At 44.0% G+C, this 11,464-nt stretch overlaps 1 non-coding gene across 1 annotated transcript; it reads right to left on the bottom strand.

The window, feature by feature from the left end:
* Positions 1-4,395: 4,395 nt before the first annotated feature.
* Positions 4,396-4,536, bottom strand: LOC111724311. The gene has a single exon (XR_002772629.1). It is a non-coding gene; the product is annotated as a U4 spliceosomal RNA (small nuclear RNA).
* Between the last annotated feature and the right edge of the window lie 6,928 nt (positions 4,537-11,464).

Below are 11,464 nucleotides of genomic sequence, written 5' to 3'. Positions count from 1 at the left end.
TCTGCTAATCAGCTTTGTCGGGTTTGTGTATTTACTGTGGGCAACACAACTCTTATTCTTCCAATATGCAGCAGAGAAATAAAAAAGGTTGGACACTACAGAGCTCTGTATAAGTGTTTTCCTTTATTATTATTATTACTTCGGTGTAAATTGATGGCAACTTAACTCTCATTAAGCTATGCCTACAACAGCTTTTCATTTCTAGTTAGCTGTGGAATTCATCAAAGGAACTAATCATCTAGTTGGCGTCACGGAAGAAACTCCCCAGTCTGTCACCAAGTTCTGGTGCATTTTACTCTGAAGCATGTTCTGAGTCTACAGGTTCCCTTCAGTATGGGTGGAAACTGAGCCCATGGGGGTGGCTGTTATAGGTAGTAGTGAAGCCCCAAGTTCAAATCCTGGCTCTCCACTCACCAATTGTGTGACCTTGGCTAAGTTTCTTAACTTCTCTGAGCCTTGGTGTTCTCCGTTAACCAACAGTCCTGATGGTCCCTATTTCACAGTGTTTGTGAGGATCGAGTTAGATTATGCAGGCGAAATGCTGAGCCCAGGGCCTGGTACTCGCTCACACAAACTTGGTTTTCATTCCTGCTACTCTCAGCTTCATCCCAGCCATATCATCCCTCACCCTCACTTAAACCTTTGCGGTGGCTTCTTTTTTTTTTTTTTTTTTGTGAGACAGAGCCTCAAGCTGTCCCCCTGGGTAGAGTGCGGTGGCTTCACAGCTCACAGCAACCTCCAACTCCTGGGCTCAAGCGAGTCTCTCGCCTCCGCCTCCCGAGTAGCTGGGACCACAGGTGCCCGCCACAACGCCTGGCTATTTTTTGGTTGCAGCCATCATTGTTGTTTGGCGGGTCCGGGCTGGATTCGAACCCGCCACCTTAGGTGTATGTGGCTGGCGCCTTAGCCACTTGAGCCACAGGCGCCGAGCCTCGGTGTCTTCTTTTCTAGCCTCTAAACCAGCGGTTCTCAACCTCTGGGTCACAACCCACAGGAACTGTATTAAAGGGCTGTGGCATTAGGAAGGTTGAGAACCACTGCTAAACCAATGATTTTCAACCTGTGTGCCATGAGAGGATCTTAGGTGTGCTGCGAAAATTTTAAAGATCGTTAATTAAATTATTTTTGTAAGACACTCAAAGCACAGTTAAGTATATTCTTTTTTTACTATTTTTTTTGACCAACATAATTTAAGTGCGCTGCAGAAGTTTAACTGTAGGCTCAAGTATGGCAGTGAAATGAAAAAAAGGTTGAAAAACACTGCTCTAAACTTATACAGGGGCCCAGAATGTGTTTCTAATCTTACACCCCTGTAAGGCAGTCTCCCTACAGCAGCCAAATAATTTCCTAAAAACACAAAACTAATCATGTCACTCTTCTGCTTAAAATTCTACAAATGATGCCTGTTATCCTCGGGATAAATTCTCACACCCTGGGGAGGCTTCCCTGGCCCAGGGCCAGTCTTCATCAGCCAGAGCCTGCTCCCCTTTTCCTTAACTGTAGACCCTAGCACATGCTGTGGAAGGGTTTCTCCCCACACTCTCCAGGCCCAGCTAACTCCTATTCATCTAACAGGGCTCAGCTTCATGTGTGACTCCCTCTAAAACACCTTCCCTGACTTCCTGACCGGGATAGCTCCCTCCATGACTAATTTCTCAAGGTATCTTATTCTGTTCCTGCTTGGTGTTAATAATTGTGATTAAATTTTTACCTATATAATTTTATTGTCCCCATAGGCACTTGGTCTAGGGTTTGTGTTTTTCCCAGAACATCCCTGGAGCATGGTGTGGTATCCAGACCATAGTAGGCCCTTGGTAAATATTTAAAGATTTAAAGATTGATGGCTAGGTGCCATGGGTCAAGCCTGTAATCAAAGCACTCTGGGAGGCTGAGGTGGGAGGATCCCTTGTGCTCAGGAGTTTGAGTCCAGCCTGAGCAAAAGTCATACCCCTATCTCTACTAAAAATAGAAAAATTAGCCAGGCATTGTGGTGGGCACCTGTACTCCCAGCTACTCAAGAGGCTGAGGCAGGAGGATCACTTGAATCCAGGAGTTTGAGGTTGCTGTAAGCTAATGCCACAGCACTCTAGCCTGGGTAACAGAGTGCAACTCTGCAAAAAAAAAAAAAAAAAAAAAAAACATTTAAAGATTGAGCGGATGAATGAATGAAGAACAAAGGAACAAATAGGTGATTCTCTCCCTGGGACTCACAACCCTTTTCAGCAAATGCCGCTCTGCAGAATCCAGCTTCACTCTAACCTCCTTTGCTCTGAGAGGGGTGTGGGGGTAGGAGAAGGTTATGGGGAAGGTGCGTACTGTTTAGAACCCAGGAGGCTGAGGGCAGGCTACCCCTGTCATGAAAATCAGAGCTGGAAATCCTTAGAGAGGCTGATTATCCAGTTCTCTGCTTTGTTAATACTGCCAGTGACTAAGAACTCTCTTATAATTGTTATTAAGTTCTTTCCATATTCAATCTTAACCCTTTCTTCCTAAAAGTTCCCACCAGAGGATTGCTTGAGCCCAAGAGTTCGAAAACCATTTAGGCAACATAGTGATCCCCCATTTCTAAAAAAATATATAAAAATCAGCTGGGTATGGTGACACACACCTGTTGTCCCAGTTACTTGGGAGGGTGAGGCAAGAGGATCACTTGAATCCAGGAATTAGAGGCTGCAGTGAGCTACAATCATGGCACTGCACTCTAGGAGCCTGGGCAGTAGAGCATGAATCCATCTCTAAACCAAAAAACATTTCCACCCATTTGTGAGATTTTATTTTCTGCTGTGACTTCTGTATTTTCCAAATATATAGAGTATATGTAAATTGCTTTTGTAGAGAGCAAACAATACATTTTTAAAAATTTGAACTGTAAAATCTAGTTCTGCCCTTTATGTTAATAAGAAAGGAAAGAAAAAAGAAAAAAAAAAAACCAAACCACTGGCCTTCTCTCCCATATTAAATCCAATATAAGTACAACTTGGCCTTCTTCTTAGGATCTGCCTGCTATTTGCATGTACAGTGAGCTGCCACTACCTAGCAAATGCTTTTTCCAACTTTGAAAATGTGCCTTTACCAGCCTAGTACTGGGGGCTGTGATGTCTCTGGGCCACTAGGCCTGTCTCAGAGGGTAGAGAGGTAATAGAACCCTTGAAGGCAAAGCCTGCCCACTCATTTCATAAGTAGACTTAGTATCTATGGCCAGTCAACAGTACAGGACAGCTGGATGGGTAAGCCATAGGTTTTGAATAAAATTAATCTGAAAATAGAGGAACTCTGGAATATTTTCCACAGGTGCAAGTAGATTAAGCTCCACACCTAGACCCTATAAGAGCAATCCTCAAGAATGTAAAAATAAATAAATAATAAAGGGGCCAGATCAAGACTTGTTGGATAAATGCTTCGTTTACATAATTGTTCAAAATTTTAAATTCATTTTCAGACAAACATGTTTTATATATTATTTATGTACTTAAAAATGGTTAACATTTAAAAAATTCAAACATAAACAAGGAAAATGTGTTAAATATTCCTTTTTACTTACCAATAACAATGCTTCTTTTTATTAGTGTAAAGTAATAAAACTATGCCAGTTTTTGCCTGTCAGTGTGAATAGTTGCTCCCCAGTGAAAGAATGTGATCTTTAGACACAAACAATAGCAATTAAAAAAAATCATTAAACTAAGGAGGCTGAGTTTCCAAGAAGATCTAAGGGAAGCAATAAAAAGGCCCTTCAAAATGTAACAACCCATTTGCTGTAAGATGGGAATGGTTTTGGAGAAGTGTTTCCAGAGGTTGAGGTTTATTTACCACAGTTTGGGTAAAAGGAAATGTGTTTTCAAGTACAGCAACAATAAGAGCTTATGTCCAACAGCCAAGAAATGACCCAGAAGCACCAGAGTCTATAAAACTTTCTCTGTAATCCCTAGTAACTTGGTTCAAGAACAAGGAAAGATCTGAAAACATGACATTAACATTTGATAGTCAATGGTGATTTAACATTATTATTATTATTTTAGAGACAGAGTCTCACTTTATCGCCCTCAGTAGAGTGCTGTTGCATCACAGCTCACAGCAACCTTTAACTCCTGGGCTAAGGCAATTCTCTTGCCTCAGTCTCCCTAGTAGCTGGGACTACAGGTGCCCGCCACAATGTCCAGCTATTTTTTGTTGCAGTCTGGCAGGGGGCCAGGTTTGAACCAGCCATCCTTGGTATATGGGGCTAGTGCCCTACCCACTGAGCCACAGGTGCCACCCAACATTATTTCATTTACATCTTATCTCTGAGCAATGGGACTACAGATGTTCTATTTTATATTTTCTTATGTATTGTCTTAATTGTTTATGAGTATGTATTTTTCTTTCTTTCTTTCTTTCTTTTTCTTTTTTTCATGCAGGCTCTGTAGAGAATCATCAGAAACTGCCAGTGCCAATGATATTGCAAGTCATCACAGTGGGGTATTGGGAAAAGTTTTCAATTAGCAATAATCACTCCTCGGATAAACCTCATTGGCTATGATACTGCCACTGTGCAAAGCTTAAGAGTATATATTTTGAGTGGAAAGAAGTAAAATTGTCTCCCCATTAGGAAAAAGCAGTTCTAATAGCCATCATTGCCAACTTCCTGACACCTTTTAGAACAGGGTAGAGAATTAATTCTGCCATAGATTATATAAATCACTAGGAGGGCAAAGTGAAGTCATTCATTCTACAATATTTACTCAACACCAACTTGTGCTAAGAACAGAACTAAGTAGGCACCAGTGAATGTGCAAAAAATACCAGCACACGGGTCTAAACTAAAGAGAGGCCAGGTGCAGTGGCACGTACCTGTAATCCCAGCACTCTGGGAGGCTGAGGCAGGTGGACTGCCTAAGCTCAGGAGCTCAAGACCAGCCTGAGCCAGAGCGAGACCTGTCTCTAAAAAAAATAGCCAGGCATTGTGGCAGGGTCCTGTAGTCCCAGCTACTTAGGAGGCTGAGCCAAGAGGATCGCTTAAGCCCAAGAGTTTGAGGTTGCTGTGGGTTTTGATGCCACGGCACTCTACCTAGGGTGACAAAGTGACCCTGGGAGTCACTTTGGGAGTGACAAAATAAAATAAAATAAAAGACAGGCATTGAACACATACTGCCACCAGTAAGTGTCCAGTTGCAACGGTGACAGTTGCCATAAAGGAGGTATCAGTGATAGGAGCATCTGTGACCTTAAGATTGGTCCCTTGCTTGGGCCTAGCTCCATACACTTTCCCTTACAAATGGGTTTTCCCACTCAGAAGGTCCTTCCTCCCTTCTCCACCTAGTTAAACTTGACTTAGCTTCAGAATCCAGTCCAGTTCCTGTGTGAGAGATCTCTGATTTGAGGATTCCCTCCAGTTGGCCTCTCTCTCATCCTGATGTGACATCCGATATCTCCTTGAGAATCACGCATCTCATTAGTAGCTGTATTAACCAGAGAGCTCCAGGGAAACAGACCCAATAGGATGTGTAAATACACAGAGTTATTTTAAGGAATTGACTCCCAAGATTGTGCAGGTGCAAGTCCAAAATCTGCAGGCCAGGCTGGCAAGCTAGAGCCTCAGGGTAGAGTGTCCACAGGAATCTGCAGGCAGGGTTTCTTCTAGGCTCAGGGAAGGTTGGTTTTTGTTTTCTTAAAGGCCTTCCACCAACTGGATGAGGCCCATCCATATTATGGAGAGGAATCTGCTTTACTCCAAGTTCATGGATTTTTTTTTTCTTGTTAAATTCTTCATTGGAATCAAAATCCAAATGTCAATGTCATCCAAAAAACATCTTCACCGAAACATCCAGAATAACGTTTGACCATATATCTGGGCACTGTGGCGCAGCCAAGTTGACACATAAAATTAACCGCCACAGAAGTCTCACTTCCCCCACCAGAGTCTACCACCTGGAAGTCACAAATCAGCTCTTACTTGTCTTTGAAACTTTCTGTGGAGTTTAGCTAAGGGATTATTGTCAGGAGATATTTAATAAATCCCTGAAGAGTAGAAAAATAGAACAATGAGGTCTAACAGATCCTCTGGAAGCAACTTCCTGCACCTTCTGGAAACAATAGAGAATGTGTCACCAATGGCTCCTTAGTTCACAGAGTACAAACCATGTGGTGGCAGAAATTTCAAAAGTACAACACTAGACTAAGCAGGAGTGAGACCCTATCTCTACTAAAAATAGAAAAATTAGTCGGGCGTTGCAGGGTGGGCCTGTAGTCCCAGCTACACAGGAGGCTAAGGCCAGAGGATTGCCTGAGCCCAAGAGTTTGAAGTTGCTACGAGCTGGGATGATGCCATAGCACTCTACCAAGGGCAACAGAGGGAGACTCTGTCAAAAAAAAAAGCAAAAAGCCCAACCCTGATCCTTCCTCCATTCTGAAAACAAGTCTTCAGGTATATGCTTTCATACCTTCTAATATAACAGATTTAGACAGACATGTCTGTCTATTGGCATTTGAACTTAACCCAGCCCTAGCCAGTAAAGACAAAAGAACAATGCAAAAGAATATCGTGGCCCAGGGAGAAATTCTGGACACTGGTCTCTGACCATCATCGTATGCCATATGCGCCTGTTTCAATCTTCACCTTTCTCCCCCAATCTGTCGTGTAACAAACTCCTACCTCTCATTTCCCTCCATCACCAGCCAAGCTTAAATCTGCCTCCCCCACTCCCCAAAAAAACTAGGCTTGGAGGAGTGGCCTAGTGCCTTCTCAGCCAATTTACATTCCAAGCTCAAATCTTTCTTTCTAAACCCAGAGCTTAATTTCAAGGCTTCCCTTTGGTTCCAGAGCTGGCTGTTGCTTAGGCAAGAGGAGCAGTGGAGGCCTGGGCCAGAAATCTCCACCTCTTCTCAAGGCAGGCCCTATTGTCCCATGCCTGCAAATGATCTAGTGCCTGTGCTGTAACTTCTGTCCTGCATTTGTAAAAATCCTTTTTATTCCTCCTCAGTCCCAATAGAAAACCAGTTGAAGGATAGGTACAGACTGTTCACAGAAAAGGAATTCCAAATGTCTTTTGAACACAGGAAAAGATGCTCAATTACACTCATAAAATAGAAATGCAAATTAAAAGCACAAGGGGAATATACCAGATTGGCAAAGACTAGAATGTTAGCTAACACAGTTCAGCACGACTGTGGGGAACGTGTGCTCTGAACATTGCTGGTACCAGGCTGACCTTCTCTGACCTCCTTGGAGAGGAATTTGGCAAAATAACTCAAATTTTAAAATGTACTGGCCTGGCGATGGAGCACTTTCCCTTCCAGGTGCTGAAAGATCTATTCGTCAATTCACGCAAAATGACGCTTGTGTAACAATGTACGTTGCATCGTTATCTCTAAAATCAGAAGACTGGGAAGTATCTGAAGATATATTAATAGGAGATCAGTCCTATAAATTATAGAGTACTATACACAGCCACTTAGAGGAACAAGCAAGCTCTGCATGGACTGCCACACTTGGTGAGGGACAATGAGACCATCTGTTCATCTTGCTCTAAAGGAGGCCTCTTACTGTGACCACAGAAGTGACACTGGGATTGGGCAATAAAGACCGATAGTGTGACTGCTATATTTGTTTCCTAGCCCTGCTGTAACTGAGTACTACAAACTGAGTGGCTTAAAACAATAGAAACTTATTATCTCACAGTTCCAGAGGCCAGAAGTCAGAAACCAAGATGCCAGGAGGCCAGGCTCTCTCTGGAAGATTTTAGCAGTGACTCCTACTTGCCTCTTCCATCTTCTGGAGGTTGCCAGCAATCCTTGGCGTTCTTTGGCTTGTAGATAGAGCACTCCAATCTCAGCCTCCGTGGTGTTCTCCCTTGTATCTGTGTTTTTGTGTCTAAACTTCCTCTGCTTAGAAGTCACCGGATAAGGGCCTACCCTATTCAGTATGGCCTCATCTTAATTTGATCACGTCTGTAAAGTAAGGTCACATTCTGAGATTTGGGGGGGGCATGAATTTGGGGGGCGGGTGCACGATTTAATCCCCATGTAGCTGCTCAGCATGCTCACTGAGGAAGGAGAAGAAGCAAAAAGGCAGAAGGCTGTTTATAGACTTGTGGTTAAGCATATGCCATGGACTCAGCAGACCTGGTTTCAAATCCTGGTTCCACCTACTGCTCAGCTGTGTGAGCTTGGGCAAGTTACTTAACATCTCTAAGCCTGTTTCTTCAATCATGCAAAGGGTTTAATAAAAGCCCATACCTTCTTGGGTTGCTGGGCAGATAAATGACATCAAGACCTGATAACACCTAGTATTCAAGAAAATTAATGTGGTTTTTTTTTTTTTTTTTTTGCGGTTTTTGGCCAGGGCTGGGTTTGAACCCGCCACCTCCGGAAAGGAAAATTAACTTTTTCTGGATGGCGGAGGCAAGTGGATTTTTGGAGCTCAGGAGTTTGAGACTAGCCTGAGCAAGAGTGAGACCCCACTCTACTAAGAATAGAAACTAGTTGGTATGGTGGTGCATGTCTATAGTCCCAGCTACTTGAGAGGCTGAGGCAAGAGGATTGCCTGAACCCAGAAGTTTGAGGTGACAGAGTTAGGGGTCAATCCAGGGTGACAGAGTTAGACTCTGTCTTAAAACAAAAAAGAAAGAAAATTAACCTTTTTTTTTTTTACGTATTTTAAAATTTTATTGCATTTGATAATTTATAATTATATTTACCGATGGGGTACAAAGTGATGCTGTGAATACAATGAGGAGAATTACATTGAGCTAATTAACTGATTTAGCACTTTAAATATTTATTTTTGTAGTAAGAATGTTGAAGAAAATTAACTTTTAATGCTAAAGTCCCCAGTTCCTCTGCTCTTGCCATCCTTTCAGGTATAAAAGTAGACAGTAAAATAGCAAAACAGGATAGTTTATGATTAAAGGTCCAGATGTTTAATATGGGATGTACCTGCCACACAAGGTTAGAGAGTACTGGGAGGCTGGGCTGGGGCAGGCACAGACTAACTTTTGATCAGTAACAGATGCAAACTTGGTGCTACAACCTGAAACTCCGCAGCTAAGCCATATTGATTTTCCCTCTCGCCCGATGCACTTGGGCATCAGGACATTAGAGAGAGGCCAAGGCTTCCGTCCAGGTGGCCCTGGCCTCCCCTTATCAAAGCTGCCCCCAGAGAAAGGGCCCCCTGGGAGGGGATGGCTGGGGAAGGGGTTCATGGCTGCCTGTGCTGATTGCTGACAACATCCCAAAGGCAAACAAAAATGACTTGAGATGATCCACGTTTTGTACAGATGGGGGGAACTGGCTGTTCTACGCCAGCTCATGTGTTCCATTAGAAATGGATTAAATCATTCTGATTTGGAAACTTTTGGGTGACATTTTCATCTAAACTCACCATTACAGCTTGAGTCCTTTGCCTGTGATTTGCGCTCCGCATTAGCCAGGCTTGGACCCATCACGGATAGGGCTGATTTTGATTTTCTGTAGCAGCTGGCTGCTGCTCTTGTTTCCTCCACACTGAGAAAAGTCATGTGCATGACGCTTTGTTTCTCAATTATAGCTTTTCACATTTTTTTCCTCTGTGACTAGTGGGACTAAGCCATCGATTCACTTATCACGTTTATTGAATGCCTGGTTAATAGCGTGGGCTCTGGTGTCAATTGCCTCAATTCAAATCCCACCTCCACAAATCAAGAGCTTTGTGGTAGCTCCTCTTGACTGTAGTTGCTTCATCTGTAAAAGGAGAGTCAGAATCATGCCTACACAGAAGGATGCGGAGAGGATTGTTCTAGGTTTGGTTACTCAGGGAGCAGACTCTGAGAGTGGGCCAGCAGGGACGTCAGCAGGGAACGCTCTTAAGAGCAACACAGCAAGTAGGACTGGGCAGAGGGCAAGAGTGAGCTGTGAGCCAGTCCCAAAGGAAGCTGTGGCAACTCCGGGGGCACTCTGGAGCTGGGATAGCCCTTTAGTCCCATCCTGAGTTGGGCCAAAGGGGCTGGACCCTTATGCCCCTTGGTAGATCAGTCACTGCACGCAGATTATCCCTGGAAAGGGTGTGACCTTGGGCGAGGCAGTTTTCTTCCACAGAGACAGTCCCCTCAAATGGCTGAGACTGGTGTTCCTGCAGCATTCCCAGCAGCAGGAATTAGTCCCTCATTCGGAAAAAGGAATCTGGGCACCACATCACAGCCTCCACCACAAAGAATAAATGCACTCATCCACTCAGAGTCCTTGCCACAGTACCTAACATACAGTAAGTGCTCAATAAATGGTAACCATTACAATTGTTGTTGCTTTAATAATTATTATTTGTCAAGCACCATGCTAAAGGCTGCGCACACAGTGGCCATTGAGATTTGGCTCCTGCCCTGAAGAAACTCAATCCTCAAGTACCTTAGACCATCAAATAAGCAGTTACAATGCAGTGCAATTGATAGGGTGGCACCGGATGTGGATGGGAGCACCTAGAAGGGACACTTGATCAAGACTAAGAGATGAAGGGGAGTCAGCCAAGCAAGAGGGGTGGGCAACAAGGGCTGTCCAGGCAGAGGCAGTGAGCGTGCAGGGTCAGGGAAGGCTACATCAGGGTGCCCACAATGCAGCTCCACATGGCCCGCCAGGGTGCACACCAGGGTGAGGGGAGAGAGGGCACAGGAGGCAATGAAGGAATTTAGGAACCCAGCTAGAGAAAGAGCAAGGTCTATTTTGTGCTTGAAGAGATCATCTGGCTGCCATGTGGGCAATAGGTTGAAGATGGACAATATTAGGGGCTGGGGGATGAGTAGGAGGCTATGGCCAGGGTCCAGGTGAGAGGCAAGGGGGACCTGGAGAGGTTGAAGGCGTTGAAGGCAGACAAGAGTGCATAGAGTCCAGGAATATCTAGGGGGTGGAGTCCACAGACTCGATGCCAATTGAATGGTGAGTGGTAAAAGGAAATTCAGGGTCACTCTTAAGCTTCTGACCTGGGCAAATGAACACCAGGAGGCCTACAGGACGAATGTCCAAAGGTCTTGTGGGAAAAAAAATTCCCATTAAGGATTGACACGATACTTGTTAGTCAGCATGAAGAAGCTTAGTCCAGCCAGCACTCCAAGACATGTGGCTCTGATTAGACAACCCCCTGGAAGTGCCTGGTAGAGCATAACGTCATCACCAGCTAGGTTAAACCCAGGTGAACCCACTTCCTCTCTGCCTTGTCTGTGTGTGTGTCGGGGGGAACAGCCAGCAAAAAACACTCCCAAGTGTTTTAACTGCAGGTGTAGTGGAAATCAAATTGAGCAAGAAGACAGAAATAAAAAATCACTTTGGATTTATTCTTCAAGAAATATCATTTACTGAATATTGAGCCTGGGCCCAGTTCTATGCTCAGGGCTTTAGAGAAAAGGAAGGATAAGGCAGACACTGACCAGTACACTTGGGGTTCCCATTCCTCCAACAGTAACATTTTTCATGGTAAATCAATTCATTGGCATTTGGATTTATACACTCGTCTCTTTTTTTTTTT

Source organism: Otolemur garnettii, unplaced genomic scaffold (assembly GCF_000181295.1).
Source record: "Otolemur garnettii isolate 467f Iridium unplaced genomic scaffold, OtoGar3 scaffold00021, whole genome shotgun sequence".
Taxonomy (NCBI): domain Eukaryota; kingdom Metazoa; phylum Chordata; class Mammalia; order Primates; family Galagidae; genus Otolemur; species Otolemur garnettii.
Note: the sequence above shows the minus strand (reverse complement) of the source record. Positions and strands in the feature narration are given on the sequence as shown.